Here is a 14,367-nt window from a genome sequence, read left to right as displayed (position 1 = left end):
TAAGCTGGACTGGTCCCATAATTTCACTAACATGTTAGGCTATACGGATGCTCAGTTCACGGAACTCATGCGCTTATACCTCACCATCCACAGGTGAGCCAGCCCAGCAACCATAGCCACATGGAATTTTTTTTAAGTTGTGATATCCTTAGTTCCTGGGAACAGATGATATGCAGTAAGGAAGTGGAAATATGATGATGCAAGGCAAAAAGGGTCTAATGCTGGGTGTGGCATCCTGTCCCCCCCCCCCAAAAAAAAAATCGAAGGAGGTATGGGGAGTCTTATTAAGGGAGGCCAAGTGACCTGGGGAAAAATTATAGCTATGCTGAGAGCTAGAGGATTCTTTTTCCTGGGAAAAAAACTCTTACTTGCAAGCTTTATTTTTTCTCTGTCTTTGAGACAGGGTTTTGCTGTTTGGTTCAAACTGGCTTTTTTTTTTTTTTTTTGTGGAACTGGGGATTGAACTCAGGCCCTTGCACTTGCCAGGGAAGTGCTTATTCTGCTGAGCCATCTCCCTGGCCCCGATTTTGCCTTTTCTACTGATTCAGAATGAGATACTGGTTTCCATTTGGCACTGCCCTCTGTCCTTCAGTATAGGGCTTTTACGAGATTGTTACCCATGCACCTGCTGATATTATTACCCACGGGAGAACCCGTGGTTAAGGCACAGATGATATCTTATTTACAGTAGTACAACTAGCAAACCTAATAACAGCTAGTGAAATTTAGAAATTGACAAACTTTTGTAGCTAATGGCTTTATACTTTAGACCATAGGAGCAAATATTACAGCTATATACCAAAGGAGATCGTAAATTGGAAGTTTGTATTTAAATTAGTTCCCCTGAGTTCTTTCTGGGCACCTCCTCTTCGTGTACCTAGAGTCTTCTGGCAGATGGATTCACTCAGTTTCCTTGTGCCAGCTCCATACCATGAAGAGCCTCCGCATGGGTCTGAGCCTTAGTTTGGGCCCCACTAGCAGTAAGCCTCTGCTCCCTGGGCTTGGCTGCTGGGCTCGGGTCCTTCTGGTTTCACCCTACTGAGCCCTCTGATAGCTTTCTATACTAGAATGACCAGAGGTGCTGGGATTTGCCTACGGGGTGGAGAGGGGAACTCTTGAAGGTGAAAACATCAGTTGGCAAAGATGGAAATCATTTCTGGTTTGGACTCTTTCTGAATTTTCATTCATTCATTGACTCAATATTCATAGAATGCCTATGCTGGGCCAGGCCCGGAATCTTTTGCTAAACAGACAAAACGCCTATGTTCATGACGTCCTACTTCTTTTGCATGTTGTGCCCCTGTGCATAGCACATTGAGTTCTTGTATAAAGAGTTCTGGCTGTCCTCTTCCTGAGCTTGGAGAGATCCTTTCAGACTCAGGCAGGCGCCTCCTCTGGAAACCTTCCCAGTCCCTGGGGACACCAGGAGCTCCTCCCTTCCATGTGCTTCTTCTGCCAACACCAGCTGGTAGTTACCACTCAGCTCATGTGTCAGCCCCCTTCTAGCCTGTATCACCACATTATCCCCAGTGCCTCAATAGAAATACACCAGATGATTAAGGGAGACGGCAATGTCTATAAGTTCATTGGAAAAATCTGCCTTCTAGCTCCCATTTTTTACAGCACTCCACACTTTGAGACCCTAAGCATGTCACCCCATATCTTGAAACCATGTTCTCCACCTGTGAAGTGGGCTCACCCTCCCTACCTCCTCAGGTGGTGTGAGGATGGAATTCATGGGTTCAGTGGAGGCGCTTCTCCAGGAGGCTGGGTCCCCAGGAGCAGAGGCATTTGTAGAGGTATGTTCTAGCTGCAGCCTGGTGAGACACTTGCTGAGCGCCTACTAATGGCTCCTGGCTCATCCACCACAAGGCAAAACCAACACTGAGGCACTGGTAGGTCTTATGTGTGTGTATTTAGGGGTAGACTCCTCAAAGCAGATGATGTTGATATGTTATCATCCTTCTAGTTGCTCTTCCCGTGAGTCTGGTTTTTCAAATTGAGCCAGTTCTCATTTCTTGTACCTGACCTGGGATTCCCCCCTCCTGGTACTAATTCTGCCATAAGCTATTGGTCTCAATCACTGTCCTCATTGCTGATGCCTGACACCTACAGCTTAAAGGAGAAGTTTAGTTGAGCTCTGGAGTTGTAGAGGACACATGTCACAGCTGGCTGTCCCAAGGCAGGGGCAGCAGTGGAAGGGCCTGGAGGAGGAGAGCTGCTTAGCCATGGTGGTCAGCAAAGGGTGGAAGCGGGGGAGGGAGATGTACTTTTTCTTTTTTTTTTTAAGAAGAATAAGATTCTTTTTTTTTTTTAATTTATTTGTTTATTTATTTAGTGCATGTGTGGCCAGCTCAGCCCACCAGGGGGTGGGCCTGGCTGGCATGTGGTGCTGGGGGATTGAACCACAGTACCTGTGTTTTGCTTAGCTTAGCTTGTTCTAAGAAGGTGCTTTAGACCACTGAGCCATCTCACCAGCCCTGAGATGTACCCTTTCAGGTCTCACCCCAGAGGCCTATCTCTTCCACCAGACCCACCTCCCAATAGTACACTTAATCTTGAACTCATTCATAGATTAATCAGTGAATGAATACAACACCCCCATGATCTAATCGCCTTCCAAGGCCCCCACTCCTAACCTGTATCTAAGGGCATGAGAGCTTTGGAGGTCATTCTTGATTTATTTATTTATTTTTTTTCTTTCTTTTTAAAATTTATTTTGTATCAGTACATATTTGTGATACATAAGGAATATATTCCTCTTGGGAAGTTGGTCTATGTACATGTCCATCCTAATCTTTCTTTGCTTCTCTTCCCATCTCTTTCCTCCCTTCTTCCTTCATCCCTAGATTCCCTGCCTATCTGCAAAAGTCTATCTTCCTGTTTCTTATAATCTATCTTTTACTTTACTTTTTATTTATATGTTGAGTTCTTCATGCAAGATAAAATGTGGTATTTAACCTTCTGTGTCTGATTTCATTGGTGTCTTCAGTCACTCTTGGGACTGGACGCTCTTTGCCCAGCCATTGCTCCTGCTGATGCTGGCTGGAAGGCCATGTGGGACAGGGAGCCCTGGGACCTGCTGGCTCCTGAGCAGTCTGACTGCCTCTCCAGATACTGTCTTCTCCCTCCTCTTGATATTTTAGACATTTTTGTAGTCATTTAGATCCATTTGCTTTTGTAGTAATAAAAAAAAAATATGGAACGCTTCACGAATTTGCGTGTCATCCTTGCGCAGGGGCCCTGCTAATCTCTGTGTCGTTCCAATTTTAGTATATGTGCTGCCAAAGCGAGCATTCATTCTTGATTTAAATCACAACACTGGGGAACTACCTCCCTGGGCCCCCCTCCTGTCCCTCTCTTGGACAGGAGCTTTCTTTCTCTCAATAAATATATTCTGCTCATAACCTCCGTTTGTTCCTAAAATTCATTCTTTGGTTTTAGAGAACACGAACTCGTGCAGGTCAGGTCCAGAGATTGTTTTTCTCTATGTCATTTGGAGGTTCCCTGTATGGTTTGGAGGTCACCCACCTGAGACCAGTTTTTCTCCTTGTATCATTTTGGAGTTTTCCACTGAGATCATTGGACGGAGATATGGGAATCTCACAGTCAAAGTCTCTTACTCCTTTAGAGTGTGCTTCATCAGGCACCGGAAGATGTTTGATCCTTACGTGTTAAAAAGAGCTGTTTAAATAAGAGGAAAGTATCAACTGTGATGCTAGTTTATGATGATGTAAAAAGGAAAGATGATGTTAAAAAGGAAAATGACTCAAAGCTATACGTCTACCCAAGAGAAAAATGCCTGTCATCTATCGAGGGCCTTTAGATAAAACCTCTAAAGAATATATCTGACTGCCAGTCAACAACTACCACCCATTTCAGCGTGAAGAAGCCAGAGCGGTCTTTGCCCATATTTCCCTTCACGGCAGTTCAGGTTACTTCTTCAGAGGAGGGAGTATTGCAGGCAGTCAAGTAAGATAAAAATATTATAGGCAGTCAGACAGGGCCAGGCCCTTGAAGGAGACAGCACAGAAGATGAGATGCCTTACAAGTGTGGGAGGGCGGATGCACCTGCTTTGAACCAGACCTAAAGACCTAAAGGCCAAACAAATGCTAAACAAGTAGCACCTTGGATTGATATTCTAAATAGGTGTCAATCACCTGGAAAGACCCAAGTGAGTCACTAGCCCAAACCCCCAACAGAAAGAGACCCTATCCCTCATTCCAACCCCAGCAGGAAAAGACCCTGTCCCATATGTAATCCCGTTGGTTGACCATAGTTTTGTCCCACCTCCTGCCCACCTAAGCGAGTTCCCATTCCTCTACCTTAGCCTCACATGGGTTTTACACTATAAAAGTCCCTGGAAGAGACAGCTTCCTGGGGAACTACCTGCTCGGGCCCCCCTCCTGTCCCTCTCTTGGACAGGAGCTTATTTTCTCTCAATAAATATATTCTGCTCATTGAAAATAAATAAATAAATCACAACACTGTTGAACTCCTATTTAATCCTCAAAATCCACTCAAATGCTACCTGTCAATAAAATTTTCTTTGGTTGTCCCAGAAGGTTATGGTCCTATCTTCTTCTCTTAAGGCCCTTGGGCTCATTGATTAATTAACAAAGTTGTGTCTGACCCCCTGTCTGAGTCTAGATTGCAGGGATCATGTATGTTTGTGTCTGTTTCCTGGGTCTCCCTCCCACTGTGATCTGGTGGCTTCCTTCTGGGGGAAATGGAGGGGAATTGAAGCCCTGAGGGGTCTTGGGTGTGTCTCAGAACAGCAGTTAAGCAGACCTCTTCTCCCTTCAAATCTTCTTAGTCCTGGCTCTGCCCAAACTTGCCCACATCACACCAGCACACCCCACACACCCTAACCTGTCCCTGACTCCCAGAGACATCAGCTGGGCACCCAGGAAAGCCCAAGTAGGGGTAAGATTAGGTGAGGTTTGTTCACAGTGGAGTTTACCAAATGTCAAATGTGGCTTTCTCTGTCTTGGTGGAGAACTTCTGGATAGTGTGCACTCCTGGGAGAAACACAGCATTGACACGGCCCCGAGGCATTTTAACAGCTGAAAAAAACAGCTGTAGGAAGGATTTCAGCAAGGCAGCTGCCTGCAGGAGATGGGCTAATCTGGGAAATCCGAACTTCACTATTAATAGTAACCCTCATCACCCAGGTGTGTCAGCCCCACCCAGGCAGAGGCATGCGACATGCAAGTCCTGGTCTCAAGGATACTGCAGGTGAGACCAGTGCAATCAGAGAGTACTGGATGGCGGCTTCCCCACCTCAGCCCTGAGTGGGCACAGGACTTTGTGATCAGACTTGTGCCCAGTGGGTGGCATGAAGTGCTTTTGGCGCATTTACTACATGCATGGTGCTCTGGCCAAGGAATTAGAAAACCCAGCCGAAATTTGGGAGATGACAGTCAACTTTGGCTCTCTGGACCTCATTCCTTCACCTTTGAAGTGGGGACAGTGACAGCTGCGATTTGTTGAGTACTTTCAGTGTGCCGGAGTCTGAGCTAAGAGCTTTCCTGCTGTAGCTTACAGTTCTCTCAGCGACTATCAGCTATAGAAACTGTAGATGGAAAAGGATAGACAGGGCTCAGGGTGAGCCCCAGCTGGATGGTGGCCCATCCACGTGCATGAGCCTCAGACATGCAAACCCAGACTTTGCAGATCTCAGTTAACACTGGGTGGATTAGTAAGGAGTTATCGCACAAGCAGGGTGGGTCCTACTCCAGTGTTACTGCTAGCCTTATAAAAGGAGAATTTCTAGCCTCCCAAACTGTGAGAAAATACATTTCTATTATTTTTAAAGGACCTGGTTTGTAGCCACTTGTGACAACAGCTTTAGGCTACACACACACAGAGGGTAAGGATGTTGCCCCAGCCACACCACTGGGACACAGATCCCCTGCAATTTCAAGGCAGATCCTACAGGAGCAGATGAGCAATGAGTACACAATGAGTCAGTTGCCTTCATCAGTTCCTGGAGCAGAGCAGGAGCTGAAGAAGGGCTGGCTGCTCTCATTGTTGCTGTTATTAATTCCGCATTATCCCAGGCTCTCTCCCTCCTCTGCATTCTTCATAGGATGATGGGGAGATCAGTAAGATAATGAGCGCCCTGTACTCTTTCAAGACCCAGACAACTGGAAATTATATTATCATCAATGCCATCATCAGAGACAATGAAGGCAAGAATTATAGAGCTAATATCTTTCACAGCCCGCTGCCGTGTGTTTACCCTCATGAGGGGGAGGTGGGAAGTAAACACTCCTGATGCTTTCTGGAGGGAATTTGAGATTTTTTTTTTTCCTATGCTTCCTTTCTGTTACCAGATCCTGCCAGGTACTGGGGAAGAGGGGGGCAGAATGGTTCCCAGGTCCCATTCTTCCTCGCAGCCACACCTTTTGCGCCTCTCACTTGCATGGGTGCTACACACTTCCCTGCCCCTGGGAGCACTGCTGCTCTTCATCCTTTGGGTTTCTGCTGTGCCCCTGGGCCTCTGCTGCCACCAGAAGGTCCCCTGCAACTTGCAGATTGTGCAAAGGTTGGGCCCCCTGGATTGGAGCCTTCTCCAGCTACAGACTCTAACCTAATCAGTGTTCCCCCTTGTTCACTACGCAGCATTACAGCACCTAAAGCTAACGGCTGCAAACCCCGTTGACTTTTTCTTTATATCCAGACCTGCAAATGACACTCTCATCCCTTGGAGCCATGACACACAGTGAGTGGGACACAAACCCAGAGCGGATGTGCCCTAAAACTCCTGGAAGGGCCGGCCAGATAGCTCAGCGGACTGAAGTGCCAGCTTCAGCAGGGTGCAGTGGCTGGGTTCGATCCCCAGCGTGTCATGCTCACCCTGTCTGTCCCTGGGGCATGCTGAGCCTGCGACTGAGACTGGGCGTGGTGGCACACACCTATAATCCCCATACTTGGGAGGCTGAAAACAGAAGAATCACTATGAGTCCATCTGTGTAGGGAGACCCTGTAGACCCTGTACTAAATACACTAAAACACAAACAAACATAAAACCAAAAAACTCCATGGAGACTTGAGGATTGTGGGGATGGGCACATGAATGACACCTGTTGACTGCATGATCCTAGACAGCTGTCTCTGGTTTTTGTCTCTAAGATGGGAATAAATCTATATTCCCTTTAATATTGCTTTGAGCATTTTTTGCTGTTGGTTTAGTTTTTTGAGACAATGTCTTGCTATGTAGCCTAGGCTGGCCTTGAACTCCCTATCCTCTTGCCTCAGTCTCACAAGTGCTGGGATTACAATCATGGGTCACCGAGTCCAGCATTTTGAGTGTTGAATGAAAGAAAACATAGACTGGGTTCTGGTACAGTCCCCATGACAGAGATGGTCTTGTAAGTGATCTTTGGCAAGTGGTGGACTGGAGTTCTCAGACTGATCCAGTGTGGGCCTGAGGGGGTGTGTGCATCCACAGTCCTTTCATCAGCATTGGAGATATTTCCTGCTCTGAGATGTGCAGCCTGAAGGGGGTGCTTTCATTCCACACCCAGTTGTCTTCATTCAAGTCTTTCCAGAGTCTGGGCCTCTTTGTGGTACAGTGCTCCCTACTCATGGTGTGTGTTTGCTCCATGAGACACAGAGAGGGTAAAGAATGGATAGGTTTTGGGGGCAGGGGCCGGGTGGGGGCCCCTAGGGTGCCACTGAGGAAGGGCAAATTAGTGAAGCTTTCTGGGTCTCTGTAGGGTATAGATTACTAGAGTCACCTGTGGGGTGAGGGTTAGATGTCATAAGGTATGTGTTTGGGGACAGTGGCTCTGTGCAGACCAAACCATCAGCTCTTTTGTTTGGGGGGCTTAACTTCATGCAGCCAAACTCACCTTGGTCCCATCTGTGGAAGTGAAAAACGAGGGAGGGGTCTAACCATGTTGTGATGCAAATACTCAACCTTTTCATAGAATATTCCATTAAAATGTTTCTGTGTAAACGGGTACGGATAACTTGTGGTATTTATACACAATGGAGTAGGGCCTGGCCGTGAAGAAAGATAAACTTGAGGCATTCGTAGGAAAATGAATAACACCTTGAAAACATAATATTATGTAAAGTACACACTCCATAGATTGGACTTGTAGTGATTTTCCTGTTTTCAGCCTCCCAAGTGCTGGGATTACAGGAACACGCCACCACAGCCAGTGCCGCCACACCCAGTCTCAGTCGACTTCTTAGCATGCCCTGGGTGCGGGGCCAGCATGGCATGTGTTATGGTTTGTGTCTAGGTGTCCCCCCAAAGCCTCAAGCAGTCTTGGGGAGGCTTCTGGAGTTTGTGATTGATTACTGTGGGTGTGGATGCTGCCTGCCCTGGGCAGGTAATCAGCATTACAATGTGAGGTGGGAAGAGAAGCCAGCTGCTTGAGCTGCTGCTACCCCTCCCTTGCGCTCTGACTCTGCCTCCGCCATGAAAGGCTGCCCTCTGCTATGTGCTGCTCTGCCTTGGAGCCAGCTGAGCGTGGACTGAAACCTCCAGGAACTGTGAGCTAAATAAACCTTTCCTTCCTTCATTTTGAGTGTCGGGTATTTGTCCCAGCAACGAGAGAAGAGTAACTAAGACAGCATGCCAGGGATCAAACCTGGACTGCTGCACTCTGCCAAAGCAGGTGCTTTAGTCTGCTGAGTTATCTGGCCGGCCCTTGCATGCTTTCTCGTATCACAAACACTGCCTCTATCTCTATCCTCTCCATCTCCATCTCCATCTCCATCTCCATCTCCATCTCCATCTCCATCTCCATCTCCATCTCCATCATCTCCATCTCCATCTAGCTCTAGCTCTCTATAACTTCCCCTGCACATGGGTATAAGAGCTGAGGTGCACAACACCTGTGCTTACTACTCCCCTCCACCTGCAAGGGCTCTCCCTGCTCCACTCCAGGCCAATCCTGGGAAGCTCCCTAGAGCTTTACCAGCAGCTGGAACTGAGCTCAGTCACAGTCTGCTCTGGATCCTTCCTGCCATCTTGCTTAGGCTTTTGTTAAGGAAAGCAGTCAGCTATGGAGTCATTGGTCCATCCAACTACCCATCCTCTGAAGCTTATGTGCTGTATATCCTTTCTGTATAGATATCCATCCATCCATCCATCCATTCATCCATCCCATGTCTTCCTCCCTCCCTTCCCTTCCTTTCCCTTTCTTCCTCTCTGAGGATGGAACCCAAGGGCACCTACCATTGATATACAAGCCCGGAACTTTTTATTTTTTATTTTAAGACAAGGTCTCACTAAGTGGCCCTTGCTGCCCTTGAGGTTGTGCTCCTCCTGCCCTAGCCCCCTGAGCAGCTGGGATCACATGTGTGTGTCACCATGCCCTGCCCTACATCAGATGCTCTGCTACATACCAGGCACATAGCCTTAGATGAGACAAGGACTGCCCTGGCTGGAGCTCACATTCCTGTGGGGAGAGGCAAAGAAGAGGTAAATCCATCAGTACACAGTGGGAAGGCTGCCACTGCACTAGCCCCTTGCATATGACAGCAGCCCCAGCAGGCTGTGCTGTCATTACCCCAAATGAGCGCATACATTTACAGCTGCAGAGAAGCTAAATAACCGAGCCAGGGTCACACAGCTGGTAGTCCAGGCCTGGAACAACCGCAGACAAGGTTCTCTGGGTCCAACCACTTACCTCCCACCTCTGTGTGACTCACACTCCCGAAGCAGCTTTGTTCCTACCTTCAGCTTTGCACGTAGCTTCTCTTGGCGGCTACTGCTGACAAAACCAGTACATAGGTGCTCTATGTACTGTATATTGTTCTTTATAACCTTCCCGAGAACTTCTTGGGTAAATATTCATAGGAAAACTGAGTCTCAGGTAAATAACTTGTCTCTCATCACATGCCATTTATTTTATTTTATTTATTTTATGTATTTAGTTCAGGGTCTACAGGGTCTCACTACCCAGATCAGACTTGTGGTGATTCTCCTGTTTTCAGCCTCCCAAGCATGCCATGCCCAGTCTTATTTGTAGTCGCAGCATGCCCTGGAGGTGGGGCCAGCATGGCATGGTGCCAGGGATTCCTCACATACACACAGTGGTGCATGCCAGCTATTCAGGCAGCTGAGACAAGAGGATTGTGAGTTCAAAGCCTGACTGGGTAATAGAAAGATTGTACTGCAAACATTTTACAAAGTAGAAAACATAATAAAAGGGCTAGGGGTGTAGCTAAATAACATAGTGCTTGTGGCATGAGGCCCTGGGTTTAATCCTAGCACACACTTGCGCGCACACACACACACACAGAGAGGGGGGAGAGAGAGAGAGAGAGAGAGAGAGAGAGAGAGAGAGAGAGACAGACAGACAGACAGACTGACTGACTGACTATGCCTGGGATTGGAATCCTGCTTGACTGTAAATCCCATATTCTTCTTCCATTTTCCACTGATCCTACACTTGGTGAACAAGTAGGGTGGTCCTGATACATCCATTAGGGTCCAGTCTAAATTTGGTCTGTTGCAAGCATAGATTTTTTTTTCCTCTTCAATGCACTCCCTTAAGGCAGGCCATACCTCACTGCACTGCATTAGTGATCATTTTGCCTGTCTCTTCTTCCAGAAATTGGAATCTTGAGCATTTAGTCTGACTTGTGGTTCTACATGAGTTGCACCTATTAGCACATGTGTTCGTTTATCTCTGCCTTTTTCTGCCAGCCTGGCTAATATGGCATGAGGGTCCAGTCCTGGCGAAGCTAGCAGAGCGAGGGCTCTCGTGAGCAAGTTCAACGCTTAGCAGCTCTGTGGACTTGGCTTTCGTGTTAGTTACTTTCCCATTGCTGGGACAAAATGACAGACACCCACACTTTAGAGAAGAGGTTTATTTGGCCGCCAGTTTCCAGCCAACCAGGAGTTTAGCCCAGGGTTGCCTGGCTCCAAAGCAGAAGGGCCTGGTAAAGTAAAAGTGCTCCTGCATAGCAGCCAGGAGGCAGAGTGTTGTGGGTTACATTTGAATGTCCTGTCTCAGTTACTCTTCTCTTGTTGCTGAGACAAATACCCGACACCCAAAATGAAGGGAGGAAGGTCTATTTAGCTCACAGTTACTGGAGGTTTCAGTCCATATTCAGCTGGCTCCAAGGCAAACTGGCACATGGCAGAGAGCAGCAGTTCATGGTGGCCGAACAGCAACAATGGCAACAGAGAGTCTGTCTCCCTGTCTCTCTTATATTGCATTCAGGCTCTCTGCCCCAGGCTGGGGGAAGTACACACACCTATAATCCCAGCAATACTAAGACCCATAATCCCAGCCTTGGATCACCCATAATCCCAGTGGATCATGAGTTAATCTCAAACTCTAGAAGTCCCCGCCCCATGACTGCATGAGGCTTTGTGGGTACAGCTAGACACTAACCATAACATTCCCCCAAGAGGCTCATGTGCTCAGAGGTACCTTCTCATTACATCTATCATGGGGGGGTGATACCAATGTGCTCTTCACTACTGATGCTAAACTTGTCCCCTTGGTAGTGTTTGCCAAGTTTATTCCACTGTGAAGTGGTTATTTTTCACTTTACGTACTCTGTTTTTGGAAGAACTCATTGTCTTAATTACTTTTCCCTCGTTGCTGAGACAAAATACCCAACACCCAAACTTAAGGAAGAGAAGGTTTATTTAGCTCACAGTTTGTGGAGGGTTCAGACCCTAATCACCTGGCTCCTAGGCAGAGTGCCATGGCAGAGGGGCAGCAGATTAAGATGGCAGAAGACAACAGAAGCTCATCCCAACGGTTTAGGAGCTTTGGTAGGTACGTGGATTGTGGAGGCATGATCGCGGACTTACTGTAGGAGGCAGGATCCAGTTGTTTGAGATGGAACACAGAGAATGTGACCTGGAAGGAACCAATGTTTCTGGGCTCCTCCCTTCTCTCTCGGCTTCCTGGGGACCATGAGGTGAGCAGCTCTTTCTGCTCTGTCCCTCTGCCATGCTGACCTGAATGAGAGCCAGTGAACTTCAGACTGGGCCAGGATAAATCTCTCCTCCTTTAACTTGTGGTGTCAGATATTTTTGTCTCAGTGACAAGGAAAGCAACTAAGTCAGAGTTAGTACCGGAGGGGAGGGGTTATGGCTGTGACTCTCTGCCCACATGATTTGGAAGTGGTTTATGGGAAGAATTTGGATAGGTTTGGAGAAGGTTCTAGAGATGCCCTAGACTGCTATAAACTGGGTTTGATGTAAGACTCAAGTCCCACCTCAGAAGAGCAGAATGCTGATGGAAATGCAGACAATAAAGACCAACAGCTCTACCCTGCTGACGCCTCTTCTGAGGATGTCAACCCCCACAGCTGTGGGGCCATACAGTTGTGTAGAACCAAACCAGCTGGCTTGGGATGCTTTGTTATATCAGACTAAGAAGCCAACAGAGGAGGAAACAACTGGTCCTATCAGCTGGAGCCAGGCCACCTTCAGTCTAGCAGATGTAAATGCCTGAAGTTCACAATGAGAAACAGATGCCTGACCTGGAGGTGTCTGTGGGGTTCTGCAGGAATTTGAGGTGCTAAGCAGCAAACACTGGTCCATCCTGATCAAGAGCCACCCACTGGCTGGGCGTGGTGGTTCACACCTTGTAATCCCAGCTACTCAGGAGGCCGATGCAAGAGGATCAAAAGTTCAAGGCCAGCCTGGGCAACTTAGCCAGACCTTGTCCCAGATACAAAGTTTTACAAATTGGGCTGGAGGTACAAATTAGTGATAAAGCACTTGCCTAGTTGTGAGTCCCTGCTAGTACAAAATAAAAATAAAAATAAAAATAAAAATAGAACCAGACATTTTTATAGGCCCTGCAGTTGTACCTTCTGGGTAGGAAGCAGGCCCCACATAGAAGGAGAAAGCCAGCTGTTCCTGAATTACGGCCCTGGGATGCTGACTCTCAGGAAGGCGACAGGTTATTATGTGCTGGAACTGCTCGGGCAGGGTTTCGTGGAGAAGACATACCTGTGCCAAGGTCCCCAGAATTGACCGCAGGATCAGTGCTTTGCTAGAACTCGAACGCAGAGATGATATACTCACAGTTACAGATTATTACTGCAGAAGTAAAGATTAAAACACACAGATTAAAACAGCAAGGGCAAGAGGTTCGCAGTGGAGTCTTGCAGAGCCCAGTAATGCGCCCTTGCTGTCTTATCCTACCGGAGCCACATGGTTGAGCTGAATTCTCTCAGCCCTGATGTATGACAACGTGTGAAGTGGAGCCGATGAGGGCAATCCTGAGCCTTGGCCTCCAGAGCTTCTAACGAGGTTTTCACGTAGGCATGGAGCACCCACTCAGCTGCAGATCAGTTACTCAGGCTCTAGCCAGCCCCTCTGGCAGTCTGACTGACTCTGCATGTAGCCCAAGGGCTCTGCAGTAGGTCTCGTAGGCAGCACCATCCAGCCTGGCCCCAGCCCCCAGGGAAACACAGCCATCTTGCCAGGCAGGACATCCCAAGGGTTTAGGAGTTCAGGGCTGCTGAGTCAGCCCTTTTACTGGGTTCTAAAGTGGCAAGAAACGGGAATAGCCGGCTTAGTGTCTGACTGCGTATGGAAGAGAAATGAGAGGTGGAGAGTCCAGAATGATTCTCCGGGTTCTGGGTGGACTGGGATGAGGGTAGACACAGCATTGCAGAATGGACGTCTAGCTTAGGTAATAATTGGCAAGTGGATTAGTTTAGTTCCCCTTCCATCACAGATGTGCTCTCAATGAGCTGAGCACTTAAGAAAAGAACTGAGAGAACAGATAGCCCTGGTTCCTGATCTCCCGCTTACCTCTGGTTCCAGGGACTTTGGACTACGGGATGGACTCCAAATTGGTAGGGTCCATCCATGCAACGTCTGTGCTGCTCTGTGTGGACCCCTATCCTTCATGTCCTGAAGACAGCTGGGAGGACCCGACTGAGGACTGCAGCATGGACCTAATGGGAGGGGAGGAGCCCCACCTCCAGCAGGCCTGCTCTGAGGAGGGTGTCGAGCTTTGGAGGAGCTCTATGACACTTTCATGGGGGACCCTTGTTACTCATTCCTCTTTTGCAAGGTAGTGACATCAGAAACAGGGGTAATTCCTTCTCATTGACTTCTCCCAAAACTAAAACAGATGCATGAACTCAATGCCTGGAGAGAGTACGAAGAAAAGTCAGATAAGTCAGAATTGACAGATTTTTGGGTTCTGCTGCATTCAAAGTTGCCCTCCAATTTGTGGGACATTTTAAGGGAAACCATGCCATCTTCCTTTCAGAATAAGCCCAAATAATATACATGTAGAGCTACTCTTCCCCAGTAGGAAATGGAACTTATTTCCCCTCCCATTGGGTATGAGCTGGATTTAGTGATTGTAATGGTTGATACAGTGTGTGGAGAAGTTTAGGAGTTTAACTAA

General features: G+C 47.7%; 1 long non-coding RNA gene and 1 other non-coding gene across 2 annotated transcripts; one reads left to right on the top strand and one right to left on the bottom strand.

Moving 5' to 3' along the window:
• The first annotated feature begins 6 nt into the window (after positions 1–6).
• LOC111817782 lies at positions 7–4,757 on the top strand. The gene is made up of 3 exons (XR_002821900.1): positions 7–93; positions 4,308–4,310; positions 4,748–4,757. It is a non-coding gene; the product is annotated as an uncharacterized LOC111817782 (long non-coding RNA).
• Positions 3,194–3,297, bottom strand: LOC111817796. The gene has a single exon (XR_002821912.1). It is a non-coding gene; the product is annotated as a U6 spliceosomal RNA (small nuclear RNA).
• Positions 4,758–14,367: the final 9,610 nt, after the last annotated feature.

This window comes from Octodon degus, unplaced genomic scaffold (assembly GCF_000260255.1).
Source record: "Octodon degus isolate 3935 unplaced genomic scaffold, OctDeg1.0 scaffold00070, whole genome shotgun sequence".
Lineage (NCBI taxonomy): Eukaryota > Metazoa > Chordata > Mammalia > Rodentia > Octodontidae > Octodon > Octodon degus.
This window is presented reverse-complemented; position numbering and strand designations above follow the sequence as displayed.